Source organism: Amblyomma americanum, chromosome 11, assembly GCF_052857255.1.
Source record: "Amblyomma americanum isolate KBUSLIRL-KWMA chromosome 11, ASM5285725v1, whole genome shotgun sequence".
Classification (NCBI taxonomy): domain Eukaryota; kingdom Metazoa; phylum Arthropoda; class Arachnida; order Ixodida; family Ixodidae; genus Amblyomma; species Amblyomma americanum.
In genome coordinates, this window is record NC_135507.1 from 25,004,701 (window position 1) to 25,030,877 (window position 26,177).

At 47.4% G+C, this 26,177-nt stretch overlaps 1 non-coding gene across 1 annotated transcript; it reads right to left on the minus strand.

The window, feature by feature from the left end:
* Positions 1-21,507: 21,507 nt before the first annotated feature.
* TRNAS-ACU (transfer RNA serine (anticodon ACU)) lies at positions 21,508-21,579 on the minus strand. The gene has a single exon. It is a non-coding gene; the product is annotated as a tRNA-Ser (tRNA).
* Positions 21,580-26,177: the final 4,598 nt, after the last annotated feature.

Consider the following 26,177-nt stretch of genomic DNA (forward strand, 5'->3'; position numbering starts at 1 on the left):
AAGGAGCGCATGAATGATGACTTCAGCGTGGCTAAATGTATGCAGCGCGCGTGCCACTTTATACTTGTGCAGGTCGTTAATGATGAGCTAAGATTCGACATCATTGTCCTAGCGCGGCACATTGAGAAACGGTGCGCCCAGTGGCGTTTGAAAAAGTGAAAGCGCCAAGAAATATAAACTTTTAGGGGAGAAACAGCGCAATGAAACACGGACACACGAAGAACGGACACACACGAGCGCTCGTGTGTGTCCGTTCTTCGTGTGTCCGTGTTTCATTGCGCTGTTTCTCCCCTAAATGCATTACCAACTAGCCCGGAACCTTGCTCTTCTGAAATATAAACTGTATCCCACCCAAGCATCATGAAACAATTTCAGATTGTTTACAGGTAATAAATTAATGAAGATACATTTTCTGAGCAGGATGATTTTCCTGCCAAAGCCTGCTGCTTATGCATGTGGAATTCTTAGGGCTTTTATGATTAAAAAGAAGGGAAGCACTTGTGTTAGCGTCACTTCGGTATCCCTCCGTACAAGTGAAGTTTCATTTCATGATGGTTTTTTGCGACATGTTCAGTGCGACTTTTCAGCCCTTCTTTTCCAGCGGTTGTCTGTTGTGGTTTTTTTAGGAGATTTTTTGTTATTTGTTTTATCTCTCTGGCGTTTGTTGTTTTTCGGTTTCTGACTGCTTTTGCTTCATTTGTGTGATTCTGCTTTTGCTACGATTGTTATTTGTTATTGGTTGTTTACTGGCTGACTGCCTTTGCTTCTCATGTATGACTCTGCTATTGCTACGATTGTGTGACACTGCTTTTGCTAAGAGATGGCCCCCTCCTTTCAGTCTTATAAATCCTTTTATCAGAATCTTACTTTTTTCTGCGGTGGTTAAATTTTCTTGTTCGTTTTCCTGGTGATACCTGCTTTTTTCCACGTGCTGAGTTCGGAGCGATAATGCGATGTGACATGCTTGAGCTGAGTGTTTGAATATGCCGCCTTTCCGTGCAATAAACAGTTGGCAGTGTGCGCATGTTGAGTCCCTTTCTTGTTTGTGTCTTTGTTTGCACCGCCGTTCATTTCGTCATGCACCAACTCGCCCCTCAGGCCGTTGTCCTGCTCCTTACATCCGTCCTGCCGTAAAGGCCACCGCAACTGGAACCCAAGCGCCGAGCTCTCTCCTAATAATTTGCGTGTTTCCGCTTATTGATTACGGCGATAAAATGTTAATGGAGAAACATAAAGCAAATACGAAGAGCTTTCTGCCAAATCCTTGTGTAAGCATTCGCCTTGTGTAAGATTTTGTGCTCGGGATTCTTATCTTGAGCAGGGTGCGCTGCATTGCAGGGCAGTTTATTCGTCGAAAAAAAAAACGCTGTCAAAGAACTGTAAACGGTTGATACAGCGAAAAGAACATTTAATCAGACACACAATTCACGTTTCGTTGTGCAGATCGGCTGGGCAGCTAAAGTGCTCAATAGCTTTAAATCAAATGGTGCTGAAAGCATGGTGCTCCAGGCGTCTGGGGTATGAGATTAAAAGGGAGGGGGGGGGGGGAAGCTGTGGTAGCAGTAGAGAGATTCAGCTCTCTTGATGGGTGCGGGACAGTTAGGACAATTAGGGGCTTTGTCAAGCTCTAACAAGTAAAGCCTGCGCGGGGTTCAGAATGCGTGTGTTTGGACCCGAGCATATTCCGTGAAGAGTTTAAGATAGCATGAAGAGAGCCGTATGCAGTCTTCCCTAATGTTGGTGTAATGTTGATATCCGCACTTTGTGAATTTCATTTTGTTGTTCTTTAATCCACACTTTTTAAAACCAACTATGGGGCCCAGCCAAAGAGGGCAAACCCAAAGCTTTAATGAAAGCGGCACTAACCAACTTATTTCAGAAGGACCGGTGATGGCTTGTATACCGAGCAATGACCACTTCGACCAAATGGGATCCTGGAATGGGGATTCCAACCTGTAGACTTAACTACTACAGTCTCTAAGAAAATAAACGAGAATTAGTTCTCTATCTCCATTGTTGAACCAGGGGATGGAAAGTACCCGGTGGTTTATTTCCCGGCCTAGGTGCAGCAGACCAGCCCGTTATACCCACATGACGAGCCACGCATCAGAGGGTGCACCATGTATTAAGGTATTCTGACTAGGGCTTCTTTCAATGCGTCACAGAATGAATTGAGTGCGTGTGTGTGCTGTTCCACTGCGATATCCGCTTTCCTTCCAGCTTTGAGGTCAGCGCTGGCGAAAACTCGTACACACTGCCTCAGCACAGAGCACTCCGTCACAGCAGCATCAACTCGGCTATTTACCTGGGTTCAGTATGCCGCGCTTCTACACAGACATAGCCTGTGTACTGAGAACCTCTTGGGTTTTGCCGCATTCTTGAATATGACATCAGCCGCCTCGCTTTGCTTGAGCAGCAAGGTGCTCGTGACCACCCAGGTACACGCATTGGTGGCCTTAAATGATAGGCCTAGCAGCAAGCATCCATTGACCGAAGCAAACGCAGCGGCGATTAAAAGGCTGGCTCACAGTCCGTTCCGCCAAAGTGGCGAACGCAGAGGCTAAATTGTTGCCTTCGGCTTCTGGAAGTGCGCTTTTGCCAACCACGGCATTAAACCACACGTTAACGTCACGGCAGGAACGATGGATAGACTGGTGTGTCAGCCGCGTTCGGCAGCCTCGAAGTATCCTCGCGCGTTGATTGGCTGCAGTGGGTCCCGTGACTCACTGTTAATCACTTTTCGGAAGCCAGGTATAAACTCCAAGGTTGATAAATTGCCCGCGAACTAATGTAACTATCGCGCTATCAACTATTAACGTGACCCGAAGGAAGCAGCTAAGACGTTTGCACGTGAGGCGCATACCGTGTGCAACAAGAGGTGTAGTCTGCCGAGGCAACCTGAGACATGATAGATTATGGAATCCCTTAACTATCGCGTTTAATTCGACGTGACCCGAAGTAATAAGTGAGACAAATCGCTGGCCATAGTACACGTAATCCGAGGTGATCCTGGTGATCCTGGAGTAGATTACGGCAGCCCTTTGAGAGTCGGGAGGCATTAGCATACGTCCGTGCTTCCCATTGCCTGTGTAGGTTCACATGCGTCACGACATTTTCTTTGTGCGAATTTTTTTTTTACATTCAGGAGTGCTTCTTGCGTAATGATGCGAACCAGTATTTTTGAGACGATAAATGCAGAAATACGAGAAGAGGCATTAGAATGAGAAGAGCGTTAGATGAATAACTGCCTTTTTTCGTCTTGCCACCTGTGTTGTGCGTAGAGTTCTACGAACGCGACAGTTAACCGTCGCGTGTGTTCCACTCATAATTCGTGGTACCTTGAGGCGTCCCATCCGCTAGTCACGGCATCCTAACGGAACCCGTCGACTTGCGTTGTACTGCATTTACAAGTTCAGTTAGTTTTGTCACGTTTGTTAAGTTACCATTTGTTCAGTTAGCTCCCTTTCAGTGTTGTTCGTTGTAAAATGTCCCAGAAGAAGATAGCATCTATGCACAGAACAAAAGAATGGTCAATTGTCTCTGGTGTATTGCACAGGTGGCAGTTCACTGTCCATGGCGCAAGCACCTCCTTAGCGTGAAGCCATGCCTTCACAAGGCAGCGTGGATGTGTGCAGTTTAAAGAAGAATGTTTTTTCTGCATAAGAAATGCACATTCGCCTAACACGGTTTAAAACACTGGTGTCAAGGAACTCCAGAAAAGGTTGCCGATACAACGATATAGGGAACAAATACTCTGTAAGTCTGAGTCATCTGCCTCCTGGAGAGGCTATACAGGTAGTCTAAAGAAAAGCGCACAGTGAGGAAATTGAAGGTGTCGGCAACTTCCTTAAGGAATCCCCATAAGGGCCCCTCACGAGTGTGTCCAGTCGGTGCGAATAGGAAAGGCAAATGAGCACTGAGACGCCTGATAAGCACAGCTACTAAAAAAACGGTGGTTTGTAGATTAAAAAAAAAAAAACTCGAAACAGACTGATGGACGATTAAGTGAACAAGACTGACTCCACCAGACTCTAGGGAAAGAAATAGGTTATCGCGACGCATGGGTTCTCACTGGGAACGCCATACGAAGGTAATAAATATCATGTGCATCAGCTTTACCTTCTTCCTGGCACAGTGGAGAAGCTGCAGCACATAGGCAAGTTTTTCGAATAAAAAAATGTTGCAATCTTGAGCCCGCGAGCAAGCACTTGCAGGTCCCTACCCATCCAGGCCTGGGTTTGTCGCCTCATTGAGATTATCTGTGAATCCCAGTAGGCTCCACTGTGGCGAATTTGGTGAAGATGAACCCCTAGCTACTGAAGGGTCCCGCAGTCCCAGCTTATGCCGCCATAATGACTTGGAGTTGTACCGCAATGACCCAACCGAAACGCCATGAATTTGTGTAAATTAAGAGCCGCACGTGATACCTCACAAAACTGTTCAGTCGAATGTAATGTCTCAGGCACACTGTTTATGTCAGAACAAAAGAGGACGACATTATCGGCATAGGCTAGAATCTTAATTTCACAATGCGCCAGGGAGAAACCACGGATAGTTTCGCTGTTAATAATATTGAGGCCAAGGGTTTCAAGATATAGAGCAAACAACAAAGGCGATAATGGACAGCCTTGGCGAACTTATAATTTCACTGGAATAGGTTTGGTCAGCTCTTGTTTAACAATTAGCCTTGTATATAGGACTCCTTATAGCACAGTCTCATGCCCCTAAGCAAAACATCTCCAATATTTACATGCTATAAGACCGCAAACAAGAAATTGTGAAGAACTTCATCAAATGCCTTGGCGTGGTCAACCTGAATTAGAGCTACTTGTCTGGTCTCATCTTATACTGTCGCCAATACTGAACGTGCAATATGAATATGGGTTTGGATGCTGCAGACGATTGCAAAGAACCTTTGCAAAAAAATTTGCAATCTACATTGCAGAGGGAAATTGGACGATATCACTCAACCGTTTTCGACCGATTTGTATCTGTGCTTTTTGGAATTAATATAGTATGCCCAGAATAGAAAGTGAGGGGCAAAAACCAACATCATAAGAGGACACTGAAGCACGTTTGTTCTACTTGACCAAAGGAAGAACTTGTTTGTCTGGTGTATCACGTGGTCTAGTATTCCTACTGATGTAGGCTAATGAGTGTGTGCAATAAGAAAGAGGCAGTTATTAAGGAATAATGTAACAAATAACAGTTAAGGCTGAGGCATCATACCCTTAAGGCGTACCCCCTTAATTTTCGACACATTTCTCACAACCGGCAATGCTCTTCCACGACCGTTGGACTAGTATTAGCAGGCCACCGTTGCCGTATAAAGCTTGTCATTGTATTAAAATACTTTGCCCTCGGTGCTTTCTTAAGCGCTCATTCGCGTGAGTCTGCGAGCACACCTTTCAGCTACCTCCCTAATTTCCTGCCTTGAATAGGCGGTTTTCTCCATTCACATTCACAGTATACTGTGCTGTTTACTGCTTTCGCCAGCCATCCCTTGCGTGCATCCCATGCCTGGTTCATGTTGTACGAGGACCAGCAATTCTCCGTGCCCTCGGTGTGGGAAGAAACACTGATTTGGCTTTCTTCTACTCCTGAAATAGATCGACCTCCCTAGGGCGGAAGTAAACTTCCGGTGGATCTTGTCTTTCCGAGACACTCACACACTTATTCCCACGCCGACCTCCTGGTGCGTACGAGACAGCTCTTGCTCCGTTTCGTTCCCTCAGCCGGCGAGGAGCAGCTATCTTGTCTGGCATCGCTGGAATCCGGATGTTACTTCCTCTCCGTCTAAGGATACTATCGCGACCACTTCAGATATAACAATAATAATAATTGGCTTTTTGGGGAAAGGAAATGGCGCAGTATCTGTCTCATATATCGTTGGACACCTGAACCGCGCCGTAAGGGAAGGGATAAAGGAGGGAGTGAAAGAAGAAAGGAAGAATAGGTGCCGTATTGGAGGGCTCCGGAATAATTTCGACCACCTGGGGATCTTTAACGTCCACTGACATCGCACAGCACACGGGCGCCTTAGCGTTTTTCCTCCATAAAAACGTAGCCGCCGCGGTCGGGTTCGAACCCGGGAACTCCGGATCAGTAACAGATATAAGCCTCGGCTGCCTTTTTTGAATGGTGAGGAAGAAAGTGAGGAAACGCTGGAGAAGTAATGATGTAGAGGTGACATTCCAGGAAAGAAAATGCAATAGCTACTACGCGTGTAGTTGATTCATCCGCAATTTTCTTGTAATTTGCGGCAAAACTGCAAGTTCTTAGCTTCGCTGCATCCTATACCCATTCAAATAATTGATGGCCAATTAAAGTGCCGCAGAATAGCACGCGCCAGTGAATTCAGTATGACCGTCTAGTCCGGGTTTCGTATCATTGCTTTGCTTGAGACATGACAACTCTGGTATAAGTTCGACCAGGAGGGTTCGTATACCGGCTGCCACCTAAGGACGCGACGCTGGTGTCCCCGCGGTTAGTTGACCGCCAGAATTTACCAGCAAGGGTGCAGGTGAAGACCCCGCCTCGTTGCAGCGTACCTCGATGGCTAGACCGCCGCTTTGGAGTCGACGGTCTTGGCATCAAACCCCTCTACGCTGGTAGTGCCCACCATGCCACTGGAGTCTCCATTTGTCCACAGACGCCGTGGCGCAGCGCCAGAGCTCGTGGTCCTCCCTTACAAAAATTTCTTTTGACAGCCTATATGTCCATACACTTCTGTCTCTAAAGTCTGTAGACTCTCTATAGACAAACCTTAGAGGACACTCTATAGGCAGTACAAATCTTATAGAGAGCCTATAGACAATCTATAGCTTTATGATCATATAGTTTTAGTAGACATTTGTCTATAGAGAGTCTATAGACAACGAATAGACAAAAATAATTTCTATAGGAAGCCAATAAAGCTTATAAGAAGTCTATAGGCTGTCTACCATTTTTGTAAGAGCTTGGGCATCGAACGTCACGAGCACACTGCCACCTTCGCCGTGCTTGTAGAAAGCTTCTTTTTTTTTCAAGTACAAAGCGCCAGCTCTGTCTCTGAACATTACAAATACCATTTTCCTTTTCACAGTTCACAGCATCGTCCTCAATTTAAGCTGAACCCTTTTCGTTAGTATCCACGTTTCTGCCCCGTAAGTGAGTACCGGTCAGATACAGCTGATGTACACTTTTCTCTTAAGGGATATTGGTAAACGGCCACTCATGATATGAGAGTACCTGCCAAACGCGCTCCGCACCATTCTTATTCTTCCAGTTGTTTCTCTCTCGTGGTTCGCACCTGCGGTCGCTATCCGCGCAAAGTAAATCAAATCAATTCAAATCTTTATTTTCCATCAGGTGCTACAGATGGAGGGGCTACGGAAAAAAGCTGCCACTTGGCGGCTTGACGAGTTCACAGCCCCATATATAAGGCAGCGTCTAGACCAGCGTCTAGACAGTAGACACAGACTTCCCACCACGTCTAATGCTTTGCTACCAACAAATCGTAAACTGCTGTTCCCTTCCAAGAGTGCTGGACATTAATTTAGTTTTAGGCATATTAATGTTTAGACCCACCATTCTGCTCTGCCTGCGTAAACCATTGATCATGCCTTGCAATTCATCCCCCGAGTGACTTAGCAAGGGAATGTCATTAACAAATAGCGGATTGCGGATTCAACATATTGCGTATATTGCCCGTGTAAAGAGAGCAAACATGTTGTACTTGGCCAGAAGCAAGTTCCCGATGAACAAGTAAACGGCCCGAGAATGTGCTTGTTAGGTGCGGTATGCTAGGCGCTGGCTTCTGGTTCTCCCCGTTTCATCATACACTACCTGGACTATCTTGCCACGTATTTACCAGGCAGACACATCTGGCCGTAAATACAGTGTGAGGAGCGCGGTGGTTCAAGAGTTCGCAGACTTTGGCAGTACATTTTGCTGCGTACATCTCTTGTCTTGTGAAACTTTAGGGAGATGTTTAGAGGTATAATTGCTTCATGTTGCTTTTGCGGGTAAACATTCTAGCTAGAAATATAAACAAAATTGGAGATGCTGCGGGCACAACCACGCCGTTCTCGAACGAGAAAAAATGAACAGTCCTGTTGTCCCACTTCCACTATAATCTCAATCGCATCTGGTTACTAGTCGAGCTTAAACAGTACCCTGAGAACTGAAGATTCACAAGGGTCATTGTTTTCTACCGGTCTCAGTGATTCCAAAGCGAAGTCTATGGTAACACAACTGAGAAACACTGTGGACGCCCTCGATCGTCAACAGGTGGCGCAAATGTTGCCGTCGTTTTAGAAATACACGCGAGAATAGCTGTATACAACTGTGAAAAGGATTGTTGATACTTTCAAAATTCCAAACCATCGCACTTTAACGCACGATATGAGAAACTCCTGCAACTTGAGCAGCAACATTAGTAACGTTAGTAACTCCATGCAGGCTAATGGGTTCTCTGGCAACCAAAATGCTTACATCATGGATCCCCTGTCAAGCAATTTCTGAAGGCACCATTTACTTCCCAGATCTTGCTCGTGGTGATATTTCCAAGGCCCTACTCCGTGTAAAAAAAAAGCATAATTTCTAAAAGGAGGCCACTACCGCCGGGAACCGCGAACTACCGCAGACAGCTTAGCGCGACTCCTAGTAGTCGGCCCAGGTTGCTACCTCGCAGCAACATGATCAAATGATGCTTCGTCAGCTGCACTAGGTGCAGACTCCTCAGAATTTGTGCCGCATCCAAATACCGCACAATACCTCAGTTCTAGCGTACGCGCGGAAAGGCCTTCACGGCATACTCAAATGCAAGTTCCTGGGCAGTCCGCGTAGTAAGCGCAAACGATCAATCCAAAGTGCAAGTCCGCCGGTCATAGAACGCTGCAGAATACACAGTGCCTACCGGCACTGTACACGGGTGTAATTATCGGATCCACGTTTGCTACTAACACAGAGGGATGGCCGCTACATATAATATAGGTAGTAGAGGAGGGCATATCGGGATGGTAGAAAATACTCCACCCAAAGAGAGAGAGAGAGAGAGAACAAACTTATTGCGAAAAAGGATACCGGAGCGGATTATGGGTTCGGGTCCTCAATCCAGGACTCCAGTATCTCCCGCCGACGCTTTGGCGATGGCGACTAGCGCCTCCTTGTTTCCCAGGCTGCCGTTGGCCAGCATCACCTCCCATTGCTCCAGCACCGCGTTGGGCGGCTCTAAGAGGTTGGGTTCAGCTGTGAATGTCCATGTAACGTGTGCGAATGTCGGAATGCCACCACACCAGGGACATGTACCTGACAATCATCATCATCATCATCCTGACTAAGCCGACTGCAGGGCAAGGGCGTCTCCCATGTCTCTCCAGTTAACCCTGTCCTTTGCCAACTGCGCCCAACCTATGCCTGCAAACTTCCTAATCTCATCCGGCCACTTAACCTTCTGCCGCCCCCTGCTACGCTTGCCTTCCCTTGCAATCCACTCCGTTACCCTTAAGGACCAGCGGTTATCTTGCCTTCGCATTACATGCCCTGCCCAAGCCCATTTCTTCCTCTTGATTTCGACTAGGAATTGTCATCAACCCGCGTTTGTTCTCTCATCCACTCTGCCAGCTTCCGGTCTCTTAACGTTACACCTACCATTTCTTTCCATAGATCACTGCGTTGTCCTTAATTTAAGCTGAACCCTTTTCGTTAGCCTTCATGTTTCTGCCCCGTAGGTGGGTGCTGATAAGATACAGCTGTTCTGCACTTTTCTCTTGAGGGATATTGGTAAACTGCCATTCATGATCTGAGAGAACCTGTCATATGTGCTCCATTCATTATAATCAGATTAAAATATTAGGTGAATGCGGTGTAGGTGGTAGAGATGGGGTTTTTGGGTGGGGCGTTTGAATGCGGCTCAGGTTGTAAGAGCCCGCCGGGGAAAGTTGCTTATGTGGGGGGTGTATACAGTCGTCGATTTAGGGACCCTAGGCGGGTGGAAAAACGGGTTGAGAAGGGATAGAGGGTAGAGTCGGTGCGCGCCACTCGGTGGGTATATTCTCGAGCTAGGGCGCCGGCCCTATTATCGCTATCGATATCTGCGTGCCCTGGGGCCCAGGTGATCGCCGAGATCTGGGCGATCATTTCCAACATGCACCCGCAGACGGTTTACCAGCTGAAGCATCCGCTGCCTTTCTTTGGTGCGTAGCGCTGCGTTCTCTATGGTCGCAGCCCAGACGTGTACTGAGTACTTTGCTGAGCATTTGGGAACCTCAACTCAAATAAGCTGCAGTGAGAATACTTCGTGTTCTTTTCTTGTAGTGCAGTATGGACATATTCACCTGTGGCGTCGCTTTGAAATCACGAAGCAATAAACCAAGAAAGAGCCAAAGCCTCGCAGTCCTCACAACACGCCCTCTATTCTCCCGGAAACGGTGACGAGATTCCGATGCATTAAAGTGCATTCACGAGAATTCCTGCAGCATACGGATCAGACGCGCACACAATACCCAGAGGCGAACAGGGCTAAGGAGAATAGCCTGGATAACATGTGTATTACGTTTTCTTAATCATACAGTGAGTTTTAGGCCTACGTATCGGTGCAAACTAAGTGTACGATTCTCATTAGCTGTTCTGTGGGGCGAAAGATGAGTTGTGCCTGAGATTTATCACCCATAGACATAACGACGAACCCACAATTAACAATTTCCTCACTCAATGCTAACCAGGCATTTCTGCGCTAAAAATTAATTCTTCTCACGTCTTGCTTTGCTCTGCATTAACGCGGCTTTCTGCGTTCATGGGAGTTCGTTGAATTAAGAAGGCCTTTTCTTTTATATGCTAAAGCTGCGTCACTACAACTCGCCGCTCATTATGCTGCAGACCCCTCAGTAAATTAGAAACCATCCTGCTCGGGCGCACTCCGGTAGGTTTCTAATGGGACCAGCGAATAATTCTCGAAGCTGTTTGCTTAAGATGAAATCAGACTCGCGAACGTTGAGCTGATTTGCTAAGCAGCAGCTTCTGCATGTTCCCAGAACGCTTGTTCCCACGGTAGGCTCATGTCCTGGACATCATGTCTGGCCATCTGTGCTATGGGACGTCCTGCTTCGGAGCGGAGACTCAGTCAGCTGTAGCGTGCTAGTATGCCCGTACATAATTAAGCAGGGAGGGTGCCGTAACCTGCGCGTTGGTCAAGTCAAAGCTCGATACGGCGGATTTTAGGCACCTGCAGCGCGACCCCCCGCGGTTTGCGACGCAGTGTGGACCGCCTGTGGTGCTGGTCGACGAAGACTGTTCATCAGACGTGAAACCCCATTCCCACGATAGAGATCTGAGGAAAGCGACACTTCAGGAAAGATGCAACGAACGGCTTGCAACCCGAGGTAACGGGAGTGCCGAACGCTATCTTCACTGGCCACTGTATTCTCGAAGCTACTTGAAATGGACGAAGCGTCGGGGTTCGACTGTTGTGCCGGGACCGACTTGAGTAGAAGTATATTTCAAGGAAACACATTTTCACTTCTTTCATGTAGGCGCCCCGACAGTCCTCGTTCAGGCTCTCCCAAATATATTCAGTTATTTTCGAACCAAGCCGCATTTGTATTGAAATGTACATTTCAAAAATGTTAATCTTTAAATGAAAAGAAAAACGCGCAAAATATTTGTTGCAACGCCGGTTCATGACCTTTTTCAGTTATTTGCTGTGGATTGGCTGATAAATACGAGGTAAAAAGGCCGAGCTTAGCAGGGGACTGCAGAAGATTAGGTGGGCGGATGAGATAAAGAAGTTTGCGGGGACACGGTGGACGCAACTGGCAAAGGACAGGATTAATCCGGGAGACATGGGAAAGGCCTTTCCCCTGCAGTCGGCCTAGACAGGCTGGTGATGATGATGATGAAGTTATCTTAAATGACCCGAAGGTGTCGGCTACGTACGATTTCTGACGCATTGCATGTTAGTCCTAGAAGCACGGCGAAACTGTTTGTAATGACGCGTGTCGGAGTTCCTTCTTTATAAGGATTATCATACACTGGTTAAATGTTCGAAAGATCGTCTATGATGGACGCTCACCAGCAATAAACTCCATCCAGAGAGGAAATTCCTCTTCGGTTGGTTAAACACTTTAAGAATAATTTTGACTATCAACAGAACAAGCCTGTAGCGAGCTCTCACACTCTCGCATCTTGGCTGTGGGGTGACATCGAGAAAAGCGTGAAGTATGGACGCTTTTTACGCTGTGCATGAAGACTCGTGTTCTTTAAGTCATGTCTGCAGTCGTCACCAGTGATGATGATGATGATGATGATGATGATAATAATAATAATAATAATAATAATAATAATAATAATAATAATAATAATAATAATAATAATTGGTTTTAGGGGAAAGGAAATGGCGCAGTATCTATCTCATATATCGTTGGACACCTGAACCGTGCCGTAAGGGATGGGATAAAGGATGGAGTGAAAGAAGAAAGGAAGAGAGAGGTGCCGTAGTGATAATAATTGGTTTTTGGGGGAAAGGAAATGTCGCAGTATCTGTCTCATATATCGTTGGACACCTGAACCGCGCCGTAAGGGAAGGGTAAAGGAGGGAGTGAAAGAAGAAATGAAGAGAGAGGTGCCGTAGTGGAGGGCTCCGGAACAATTTCGACCACTTGGGGATCTTTAACGTGCACTGACATCGCACAGCACACGGGCGCCTTAGCGTTTTTCCTCCATAAAAACGCAGCCGCCGCGGTCGGGTTCGAACCCGGGAACTCCGGATCAGGGTTCGAACCCGACCGCGGCGGCTGCGTTTTTATGGAGGCAAAACGCTAAGGCACCCGTGTGCTGTGCGATGTCAGTGCACGTTGAAGATCCCCTGGTGGTCGAAATTATTCCGGAGCCCTCCACTACGGCACCTCTCTCTTCCTTTCTTTCATTCCATCCCTTATCAGTGCTGCTTTCGTGGGTTTGGATGACATCTTCGTCACAAGTGATCAGAGCTCCTCTCGCGGGCTGTGTGCAATCTTCATCTAGGTTTTATCCGTACTCGCGGGAAAGCGGAACCAACTTATTTTGCTGAATGTCTTCTTGGGTAGACATCTAACGCATGGCGATTGTGTCGTTGCGATTGTGGTCGTGGAATTATATTACGATGTCGTGCAGCATTCCTTGAACTCGACATGTGATAATCGACACCGCTAGGGGCCGGTTTTGTAACCGCTTCTGCACTTTTTCCCACCAGAAGTTACTTTCATGCTTACTGCAGTGTGCCACGATGGCTAAACCCCAAGCAAGATCCCGAGATGTTTGTGGGTTTGCGCTAACTGAAATAATAAAAATAAATGAAATAACTACCCACGACTGGGATTCGAACCCGCGGCGGCGCGAGCAGATCAGCTTCTCTGGACCCTGCACGAGAGTACTAGGCTATCGCCGCGTTTCTTTTTTCTTTATTGCATGGAAATAAACCTCCCTGAGCTACCACATGGTTCACGTACACACATACTATTGCGCAATGCAGACACACATTCTCATGCCTTCGTACACTCCACTCCACCAGCACATCAAAAGTGCGGGAGACATACATATGCGCCAAGGATCGGTGGCTGGTCCTGCGCAGCATAACCCGCCCCTCCCCTCCCCTCCCCACCCCACCCCTCCCCACCCCACCCCTCCCCACCCCACCCCACCCCTCCCCACCCCACCCCACCCCACCCCACCCCACCCCTCCCCTCCCCACCCCACCACCTAGGCGCTCTGTTCACTGAACAGAGACTTAAATGAACGAGGTGGCGATCCATCATGCGGCTCTTCTATAGGCTAAAAAGACCAATCAGCATTAATAGATATTAATAGTTTAACACGACCCGAACACGGATCGTGTTAAACTGCAACACATTCTCGCGCTGTGCACTGCGCATCGCGTTATTCGTCACCAAATACTACCAAACTGATGAACGAATATTTTCGCTTAGAGCCATGTGGCGGTGGTGACAGAGAGATGTGCGCTGCATGCGTTGGCGCGGACGACGTTGCGGTAGAAACACGGCATTAGAGCAATATGCGTTGTCGTTGGCAAAACTCCCGCAGAAACGCAACACTAGAGTATAGGCCGCCGGCGCATATTGAGTTAATTGGTATTGATGATAACAAAGTTGTAGACCAACATAACTGGCTCCCTGGGTTAGTGGACACCTCAATCGCGCCTTCAGCCATGTGGCGCTGGTGTCCTGCAGAAAACTGTACTTTCGCACAATATTTCATGCTTACCAATGCTAAACCGTCAGCCATTTTTTTTTGTTTTATGCTACGTTGTCTTATGTTGTGTTACGTTGCGTTACATTGTTATGTATGCTAGGTTACATTAGGTTATATTAGGTACATTATGCTACGTTACGTTGTTCTTTCTTCTATCGCACTGATCTTTAAATAAGCGCTCACACCTCAACCGTTCTTGTTGCAGTTTCTTGGACTGATTCGCCCGCATAACCCATCTAAGAGATCTGTGGAGACCATTAATCTTGCTCGTGGCCCTCTTTATCCCCAGTTTAGTTTGCTCAATAAAATCAACAACCTTCATCGTCGTTATCGTGATCATTCTTTAACAAAGCCTGTAAACGGATTTGTTTTTGTTCGCTAAGCCATGCCACTTACCTATAGGCGGCACTGGATTGTTCGCGAAGGTCTGCATTACCTTCAGCAAATTCTGTTATGTTTCGGGCTCTTCGCGGTGGTATGTACGCGTTATCCGGAAAGTTCTGAGCTATGTACAGACAGCTAGCAGCCTAGCCTCGGCGATATCACTGCGACCAAGCACGCGCCACTACTGTAGCCACCGCCTCCAAGCTTCATTTCTTTCGAAGGCACACGATTACGTACTGAACACTGCACTGCCCAGTGGGTTTGCGTGCCTTATATGCTGACTGAACCGAAGCGGTGGTCCTGTGGTTTAGCAGCCGCTTCGCACTCGGAAAGTAACTGTGTCGATTTCTAAACCGCCAGTCACCCAACCGGTTTACTGTATTGAGTGCAGACTTCCCTTTGGCATGGTTCTCTACCGACGAAAGGTGAACGCCTGCACAATTCACCCTGGTGGGCAGGGTGGAAGTTCGGTGTGAGAGACGGACTCTGACCTCTGGTGTTCTCACCAACAGGTATTCAGTACGTCAAACAGAGAAAGAGGGCGTAGCACTCTCTATTCCTTCGCCAAGAACAATCGTATCATCATAGACAGCTGATGATGATTAATTTTTTTTAAGGCGCAAGAGCATCTGTGGCCAAAGAGCGCCACGGCACAACGTGTTTTCGTCTGTATACTCAAGGCGGGGTCAAAGACCCATTTCCCAAGCATTTCACTCTAAATAAGTCGGGCGTCAGACCAGTTGAAGGTTTATACCTATTGTATCACCGGCGGATACCCAGCTGCACTGGGGATCGAACCCCGTACCTCCCTCATGCGAGGCGGATGCTCAACCACTTGGCCACCGGTGCGGTCCATCGACAGCTACGGTCTGTCCCTGACTTGGGGCACCACTCACCCTGAGGACCTCTGTACCCATATTTCTCTGTAATTCTCCTTCCCTTACTTCTAAAATAAAAGGTTTCAACTCACTAAACTCACATCCTGACTGCCATCACCGCTACGTCACATGTGTGAGATTTCGGGGTGTTACGAGTCCATCAATCTTTTCTTTCTTCATTAATTGCTTGTGTCATGCAGTTATTTTCTTCATCTCTCAGTCTTGAAGCCACCTGCTTCTACGCGCGTCATGCTACAAAGAACCAATTGGCAGCAGCCGCGCGACAACACACAAAGTGCTGCCCGCTAAGTGCTGCATATTACTAGCATCTGATGAACATTCTTCCCGCTCCTAGCTCGGACGAAAGTCTTTTCGCCGGTCCAGAACGTAGTGTTGCGCCGTAATCGCCGTGCATTCGAACTTGCCGAACGCTTATAACACATAGTTGCGGCAATGACAATTAAACTGCATCACACGCGTCGAAGTTCTGCTTGCGTCCGACGAATTATAGCCTTTAAGCGCCAAGAATGGCGCATAAAGCCTTAATTACCGTCCAAGCCTCCACCACAGGTAGCTCCTGTACGGTAGCGAAGACAGCAATTTTCACGGTCCCGCAGGCGGCTGTTATTTTCGCCCGGTCTACGCTAATGTGAGTGGCGGCGACGTGTGCTTAAACGCGCAATTAGGGGGCGCTAATGTGTTTGGCCGACCGTCTTAGACCCACAAAAACAAGTGCCGGCTCAAGTGGGGAAACCAGATTGAGATGTTTGGAAACTCAACGTGCTACTCTTTGCTTTACCGTTCAGTCAACGGAGAAGTAGAGACAGACGTAGTGGTGCAAACAAAGGGGAGTTGAAAGGAATGTGGTAATATACGGTAAAAAAAAACAACCAAAACAGACAACCGCGGTAAACAACGCTGGTAAATGCACCGTGGCAAACAAACGCCGCTTGTGACGTCACGACTCGCGCCTGAAACATAGCGTAGTCCGGAGATTAGCCGTTAAAAGCGCGACGCCCCCGTGCGGCGACTACGTCACTGCGCGCTCCTCAAGCACCGTAAACAGGGGCCCGAAAATAAACGGCATTGCGCCTAATAAGCTGTACAAAGAAACTAAGCAACCAGCCTGCTACACAACTTGACCAACAAACATGATAATAACAAAGAAACTAATGGCCAATTCCAAGGCACTGCGGGATCAACCAAATCAACTAGCCTGCAAGAAGACAGACTAAACAGACGGACAGCCAGAGACAACTGCACAAAAAAAAAACAGCTAGCCTGCACAAAAGTACAGCGTTTTTCGCAAGTATGAAAGACAAGGGGTACCCTTGTAACCCGAGCAGTGGGGCTCTTGTTACATCTGTGAAAGACCCAAGATTTCAAAGGGCAAGGGGAGTGTTCCTCTTGTCTCAAATGAATATTTGACGCTGGCAGTGCATAACGAGCCACAGAGTGTAGTAAAGAATCAAACCTCTTGACCTTTCTACTTTCGACAAAGAGTGTACCTCAGGTGCGTCTGCATAATAATAATAATAATAATAATAATAATAATAATAATAATAATAATAATAATAATAATAATAATAATAATAATAGTTGGTTTTTGGTGGAAAGGAAATGGCGCAGTATCAGTCTCATATATCGTTGGACACCTGAACCGCGCCGTAAGGGAAGGGATAAAGGAGGGAGTGAAAGAAGAGAGGAACAAATAGGTCCGTAGTGGAGGGCTCCGGAATAATTTCGACCACCTGGGGATCTTTAACGTGCACTGACATCGCACAGCACACTGGCGCCTTAGCGTTTTTCCTCCATAAAAACGCAGCCGCCGCGGTCGGGTTCGAACCCGGGAACTCCGGATCAGTAGTCGAGCGCCCTAACCACTGAGCCACCGCGGCGGGACATGTACAGAATTCGACCTCAGCGTTTCCATTTGCTTTGTTCTGCCGCTCGTTGCCAACTGAATCAGTGCGTACTGAGCACTGCCTGAAAAGTTTTCCCCCAAGTCGACACTGAACTGACCTGAGGGAAATCTTAAAATTTTATTCGTCTGTTTTTTTATTATATCCATTGCTGATTTTTTGCATCAATTGAGTATTCAGATGTATATTTAGCACCTAAATGTTTTCCCCACCGCTTGTCTGCTGTGCTGCCAAGCTGAAAAATCGGGCAGGACCTCTGTCAAGGTTTACGGTCTATGGCGGTTTAACGTCTCAAAGCGACTCAGACTATGAGGGACGCCGAAGTGAAGGGCTCCGGAAATTTCGACCACCTGGGGTTCTGTAACATGCACTGACCTCACCGAGTACACGCTTGCGAGCTTTCAGTCCTGTCGCCTTATCTATTTCAGTGAAAAAACTCATTGATTAACTGATTAATTAATTAATTAATTAATTAATTGAAACTGCTATTCCAATTTGCTTCCCTGTCATGCTAACGGGAAGTTGCAAAGTGCAGGAAACGGTGTTCGAAGCCAGCTGATGACGCTTATTTTGGTGGGCTTCTCATTGCATACGGGCGGTCCTCTTTGTGTCTGGCGGGTTATATTCACTGGGGTATAGAACGACAGAAAGACCACATCTAAAAAAAAAGCAGCCTATCCATGCGCTTCCCTCCTTCTGTCTTCTTCCCTTTAGCGCTTCGTGTCATTTTGAACGCTAACAAACGTCTTCAACTATCTGTATTGAATGAGGAAATTGACCATCCCCGCCGCGGTGGCTCAGTGGTTAGGGCGCTCGACTACTGATCCGGAGTTCCCGGGTTCGAACCCGACCGCGGCGGCCGCATTTCGACGGAGGCGAAAGGCAAAGGCGCCCGTGTGCTGTGCGATGTCAGTGCACGCTAATGATCCCCATAATAATAATAATTGGTTTTGGGGGAAAGGAAATGGCGCAGTATCTGTCTCATATATCGGCGGACACCTGAACTGCGCCGTAATGGAAGGGATAAAGGAGGGAATAAAAGAGGTGCCGTAGGGGAGGGTTCCGGAATAATTTCGACGACCTGGGGATCGTGCACTGACATCGCACAGCACACGGGTGCCTTAGCGTTTTGCCTCCATAAAAACGCAGCCGCCGCGGTTGGGTTAGAACCCGTGAACTCCGGATCGTAGCCAAGCGCCCTAACCACTGAGCCACCGCGGCGGGGTTAAAGATCCCCAGGTTGTCGAAATTATTCCGGAGCCGTCCACTACGGCACGTTTCTTCATTTTTTCAGTCCCTCCTTTATCCCTTCTCTAACGGCGCCGTTCAGGTATCCGCCGAGATGCGATACAGATACTGCGCCATTTCCTTTCGCAAAAACTAATTTTTGTTTTCATCCACCGAGGATTGTAATTGTTCGGTCCACTATCAAAACTGCGCACGCATACTTGGGCTCACACAATAAATCGATAGCAGGATTCAAAACCACTGAACAATTTACAGGTTCCATTTCTTTCATTTAATTTACAGTACCAGGAGTCGCGTATTCTAATGTCGACCGAATTAGTTTCTTGTAAAGTAGTAGTTTCATTAATAATGTGGAAAGCCTTGGAAGCAGCCTGCCCGTTAAACATTTTTGAGTATTCCGTCTGAAGAATTAGCTTTTACTGTTAGTGACCATAATCAATGCCTTATTTATCCTTGACAGTTAACTTAATGTTCAGAAACAATCTAGAAAATGTAGTCAGTGTTATGCTTTGAGAATTTGCTACTATCTTTCGAGTCGAAGCAAAGCCTATGCGCTTTTGTACACACCTCATCGCACTTCACACACAGGGGCAACTGTGAGTGCCCAGTAAACGAAAAATTTTATCTGCAGCTTGTTAAAAACAAAAATTTTATCTGCAGCTTGTTAAAAACAAAAATTTTATCTGCAGCTTATTAAAAACGCTAAGGCGCCCGTGTGCTGCGCGATGGGAGTGCACGTTAAAGATACCCAGGTGGTTGAAATTATTCCGGAGCCCTCCACTACGGCCTCTTTCTTCCTTTCTTCTTTCACTCCCTCCTTTATCCCTTCCCTTACGGTGCGGTTCAGGTTTCCAACGATATATGAGACAGATACTGCGCCATTTCTAATCCCCAAAAACCAATTATTATTATTATTATTATTATTATTATTATTATTATTATTATTATTATTATTATTATTATTATTATTATTATTATTATTATTATTATTATTATTAAGATGCCCGTTAACTTTACACTTTGCCTTAGTCAGCCCACCATCTAAAGTACGCCGAAATGTGGGTCTACGGCGGGAGAACTAATTGGAGGAATTCCGACACGTTGTCGCACAGTCGGGTTAAGCAAGCCAGTTTTGACTTAACTTTTCCTTGTATCCAGCTAGAAACAGCGCGCTCGGCAGTCCAAGCACGTATCCGTGAACGCCTTTGCCGAATCTCATCCGCGAGGGTCTTGCTTTACCGAGAAGCCATCCAAATACCAGCAAAGCATGATCGATGAACTCAGCACGGTTTAGCACCGTATCCACAGATGCAAATAATCACTCCTCCGCAGCACCAAAAAAAAAACGAATTTGGATGGCGAAAGAAAAAAACAGGAAATCTTTCACTGATTCGTTTCTCGGAAAGCTGCGGTGACCAAGCAGCGATTTACTCTGGTGCGCAGTCATGTTTTCCACGACTGCGCCTCATGCACAACGACACTGTTCCGTACTACGACGGCTGTGCTTTGCGCAACGCTGGCGTTGCGCAAAGAGCTCCCGCCCGGAACAAGCTTGCCTCGCTTCTTACAGGGAATTCGTATGCGAGTAAGTGAACGTCTTTAGGCCTAAATCGGTGCAATTCATTGCGTTTTCTTTTTTTAAGCCGCTTCTGGGTAGTGAGTGCTTACGGTATGACGGCGTTGCGTGCCTATTTGCTGATAAGGCTGTTTGCGGCTCATGTGTGTGATGCTGACTGGTGGCAAGGAATTGCCAGGGCCTGAAGCTGAACCTATAGAAAATCCATTACTGCCACTGAGGTGGTTTTGAGAAGATGTATTTCGCGTGACTCGACCGTGGTGACACTGAAGGACGCTAAATGTTTTCCCTAACTTTTATAGAGTGGTTTCCCTCACAAATGCAAGACAACAGTTGTGTGTACTTGGCACAGCTACTACCGTACCCGGCGATTTACTGCAGGTTTTCGGTGGATAATCTTACAGGATGATAAGGTGTCTGACATGAACCAGTGCACCAGGAGGGGGTACGAGGGCTCCCAGGGATCTATGTATGTAGATATTGATCTTTTGCATATGTGGTAATTAACCATTACGCTATCGCACCATACCGCTCGGAAAGAGCTTATCTGTCCCATCCAATATTTCAGATCTGGGCACGGAATTAGATCGTAGATATTGGTTTCTTTTCGCCAGAGCAGAGCAGCTAATTGTGCTATTCGGACGCGCTCAAACGACCTTCGAGATCCCGTACGGCATTTGGGCTCCGTGGGGCTCCACGACGATTCCAACGACCACCCGCAGACTTGCAACGGCGCTGCTGCTGTAAAGTTTCGTTTCTGTTCATTCGGTCCTTTTGTATATTTGTCGTATGTGCTCTTTTATGATAATAAATGGCGATGAAAGAGGCCCCGGCCGATGACAGCCTTCAGTTTGCTTTAAGGATGGATGCCATTACGCATTTGGACTGCGAAAACAAGAAGGCAGGAAACCGAACCCTACGAGATCGAAAATTACTTCTGGAGCAACCATTTTGTGCAGCTGCAAAAAACACGCAAAAAAAGCTGTTTCATGCGACGTGGGTCGAAATTTCCTCAAAGAAAGTGCATCTTATTCGGAAATAATAATTGGTTTTTTGGGGGAAAGGAAATGGAGCAGTATCTGTCTCATATATCTTTGGACACGTGAACCGCGCCGTAAGGGAAGGGATATAGGAGGGAGTGAAAGAAGAAAGGAAGAATAGGTGCCGTAGTGGAGGGCTCCGGAATAATTTCGACCACCTGGGGATCTTTAACGTGCACTGACATCGCACAGCACACGGGCGCCTTAGCGTTTTTCCTCCATAAAAACGCAGCCGCCGCGGTCGGGTTCGAACCCGGGAACTCCGGATCAGTAGTCGAGCGCTCTCACCACTGAGCCACCGCGGCGGGGTTATTCGGAAATGTTTGTTTTCTAAATGCCGGCGTGAAGTCAATGCAGTCTAGGGTAAAGGTGTTTTCCTTTTGAAGGCCTTTGAAATTATATTACGCATTTACGGTGTTCCGCCGACTCGAATGAGCAGTGAAAAAATTCGTGCAGCGTCACAAGGCGGGCAGTGGTGTCTAATAACATTCGGTTAAGCGCCATTTAAGTACCCGTGTAGCACTGCTATTCCTTAGTCACACGAACGCTACGTTATTGTCTTTGCAAAGGGAAGCCACACAGTAGAAACTAGACAGCTTTGATTGCGTCAGTAACATCAGTGTTGGAGCCATGCAAGTAGCAAATTTTCATGAGGGCGCTTCAAATGTAACGCGTTCAGTAATGCAATGGAATGACGCACTAACTCCACAGTGACCACCCACGTAAACTTGTGTCCTTGAACACTTATACAAAGCTATATGAGGGACTAAGCTAAGCCTCCTTTGGCGTAGTGGTGCTTTGTAATTATAAGCTACCCATGCATACCAGCGGCTCGAAGACAGTGCCGCCCAGGTAGGCCTAACTGTAACATCGGAGCCGTGGAGCAGGGCCTTCCAAAAGTGAGCCGCTTGTGGTGGCGCATTGGCACATTCTTTGCTAAAGCAGACTGGAGGCACAAATTTATCGAATACTGGCCGGAGAATTTTGTGGCGGCCATCGCCGAATGCCACCTATATTACACAATCGACCCACCTTTGGTGGCACAGTGGCCAACTCTCTGCCACCATAGATTGGTGCCACGGAATTCTGGAGAAGCTGCCACAGAATTCTGAGGTGGGCTTCTATGCCACCAGAGAAGGGTACATTCATACACAGAATGGTACAGTATGGTCCACTGTTAAAGGGAACATGCGATCGCGTGGCCTCCGCGCTTCACGAATAGCATGATCCGAGAGCCGGCGAGAATCGGTAGCCTAAAGCGCATGCTCAGTAAGCACAGCCGACTCTTCTTTCTGCGCATGCGCCTGGTGCCGTCCGTTGTTTCCGGCTTTCGGCGGCAGCGCATCGCGAAGAGCGGAGGACACGCGATCGCATGTTCCCTTTAACAATGGCCGGTACCGTACATTCCGTGCTGACACAGAATAGCACCAGTGCTGACACAGAATAGTCTGTACCACAGTTTGGCGCATTCTCGACAGACCGAGAAGATGGTCTCGATAGGACCATCATGTCTTCTCAAAGGATTCTCTTGGGTTTTTTTTCACAAGAGCCTTATCATAGGAGGTCCTGGAACTGGATGCCTCCGTAACGACTAGGGTGGGGTGCGGTGCAGTTAAGGATGTCATTTCTTCACCTCGCTTGAGGGCGGGGGGTCCGGACGCTGTTTAATAATAATAATAATTGGTTTTTGGGGGAAAGGAAATGGCGCAGTATCTGTCTCATATATCGTTGGACACCTGAACCGCACCGTAAGGGAAGGGATAAAGGAGGGAGTGAAAGAAGAAAGGAAGAATAGGTGCCACCAAAACGCTCAAGCAGCAATGAGCCTGCATGCTTGTGCCCTAAGCGTACTCCACTTCGCGCGTACGTGAGTAATGTTGAAAATGGAGCCTAGGCTTTCGGATGAGTAATGCGGATTCAAGCGCTGCACTCGTGTTGGGAGGTCAGGACCGAGTGCATAAAAAACATTAAGCGCTGAGTAAGCTCGATCCTGGGAACCGAAACATGCCATGGCTGTCCGCCAATATCGTCGATCCCACGATTAGAATGCTTTATGTCTGCCGTAATAAGAGACTGCCGGAACATCATTACTATCCGCATTAATCTGGTACCCTGCAAAACCAAATGCAGATGTCGTCACATACACTGGCGAGTGGTCTGGCCTGCGATTTCTCTTCAGCGCAGTCCAATCCCGGCTGCCGTTTAAGGCATTGTGGTTACAACACTTCTTTTGAGGTACAGCTGGCAATAGGAATCTTTCCAAGTCTCGAGTACACCCTGATGCTTGTATCTAACGGCCCTATTTTAACACGTGAATAGAAAAAAAAGATCGTCACCTTAATTCCCGCTATCTTGCGAGCGAGACAAAATGCAGCCTTGAAAGACGGAATCATGTGTCCCGGAAGCACCGAGGAAAGCCGCCAGCTTAGAAAGGCCGCGAGCTTGTTCACGTCCTGCGTGGCTTACCAGGTCAAGGAGGCTATTTAGAGCACACAACACCGAACGTAATCCAGTCGTGCACATCGGGGGCGCCTTGTTCCCTCTCTTAACCAATTTGTTAACCTGGCACCATCCCAGTTTCTATGTGTCAGCTTCGGCGCGTAGTAAGTTGAGAACGCGAGCTGATACGAAGCCAGTTTCATCTTCTCTTTGTCAGGACTAAGGCACCGGCACAAAGCAGGCCTCCAAGGCACTGCTCCGCTTCTTACGAACTTTTACGAACGCTGACTTTTCATAGTGACTACTTTTTCTTTCATTTTTATCCCCTCACCCCTTTCCCCCCGTGTAGGGTAGCAAACCGATTACTCTTGCCGTTAACCTCCCTACCTTTCCTCCTCTTCTTTTTCCTCATCCTCCTCCTCCTGCCCAGGACATATTTATCACGACGAGGGAAGACCCCCGTCTTCCACGCATGACAAGATCAGAAGGACACTATAATGGCAGCAGCGCGGACGGCACGAACACCATTGTATGACGGATTTTTCTTGCCAACTGTTGTAGTCGTTACTCTGCAACCAACTCAGCCCCCAACAGCCAGTTCCGACGCTCTCTAAGAAGACAACGCCAAAGGAGATATCTGCCCAGACGAAACACTCGCTCCAAAGCAAGTTCCTACAAGATCAGCAGGGGTCCCAAACCGCGGCCACCTGGCAGTAGCCATGGCGGCACGGATAAAATCCAGTGACAAATTTTTGTTGCCAGTGCAGTAAGCATGAAATTCATTTTCATATCCCTGAATCAAACGGATTGTGCTTTGCGGCCTCGTCCACTGGCAACTTTTGTTCATGAGCCGCTGGGTGATCAGACATGGCTTAGCTAGCCCTGTTTCGTGAGCGGTTGAGAACGGAGATGCCAGGCTGATGATGATGATGATGATGATGATGATGATGATGATGATGATGATGATGGTGGTGGTGGTGGTGGTGGTGGTGGTGATAATGATAGTAGTGGTGGCGGTGGTGGTGAGGATGGTGGTGATTGTGATGATGATGATAGTAGTGGTGGTGGTGGTGGTGGTGGTAATGATGATGATGTAACAAGACCTTAGTACTATGGGTACCAAAATGACACTACTGGAGGAGAACGAGGCGCTCAGGGCGCAAAACGAAACTGCTTAATGAATGTCATTAATGATGTCAACCCGCCGTGGTGGCTCAGTGGTTAGGGCGCTCGGCTACTGATCCGGAGTTCCCGGGCTCGAACCCGACCGCGGCGGCTGCGTTTTTATGGAGGAAAAACGCTAAGGCGCCCGTGTGCTGTGCGGTGTCAGTGCACGTTAAAGATTCCCAGGTGGTCGAAATTATGCCGGAGCCCTCCACTACGGCACTTCTCTCTTCCTTTCTTCTTTCACTCCCTCCTTTATCTCTTCCCTTACGGCGCGGTTCAGGTGTCCATTGATATATGAGACAGATACTGCGCCATTTCATTTCCCCAAAACCCAATTATTACTCCATCCTTTATCCCTTTCCTTACGGCGCGGTTCAGGTGTCCAAAGATATGTGAGACAGATACTGCGCCTTTTCCTTTCCCCCAAAGCCAATTAATATTATTATTATTATTATTATTATTATTATTATTATTATTATTATTATTATTATTATTATTATTATTATTATTATTATTATTATTATTATTATTATTATTATTATTATTATTATTATTATTATTAATGGATGTCAAGAACTGAAGAGAGTAACAACTTTCAGGAGCAGAGGATCACTGCGTCCGACCAGTATTCTACGATCTGTAGCCTTCATGGACACTTCATGCGTTGACGACTCCCGGCGTTCGACGCTGCATTGTTCAAGTTTCGTAATACTGCAATCACGCTTAAAACTGTCAAAAATCAAAGAAAATGAGCTGTGCTTTGGCTGTAAAATGAGCCAGCCAAACGTACATAACAAACTCGCATGTACACTAGTGGTCTCCGGGCATGTGGCTCACCCTAAACAAGCATTAAATTTTTTTTTAAAAAAACGAGGTATATACTGTTGGCATGGCCATCGGTTTATAAAGGTGGGTGGCGCCGCAAACTAAGAGCGCCCGCATTCATTCAGCCCCGCCGCGGTGGCTCAGTGGTTAGGGCGCTCGACTACTGATCCGGAGTTCCCGGGTTCGAACCCGACCGCGGCGGCTGCGTTTTTTATGGAGGAAGAACGCTAAGGCGCCCGTGTGCTGTGCGATGTCAGTGCACTTTAAAGATCCCAGGTGGTCGAAATTATTCCGGAGCCCTCCACTACGGACCTATTTGTTCCTCTCTTCTTTCACTCCCTCCTTTATCCCTTCCCTTACGGCGCGGTTCAGGTGTCCAACGATATATGAGACAGGTACTGCGCCATTTCCTTTCCCCCAAAAAACCAATTATTATTATTCATTCACATCCTAACGGCTACACGGTCAGACC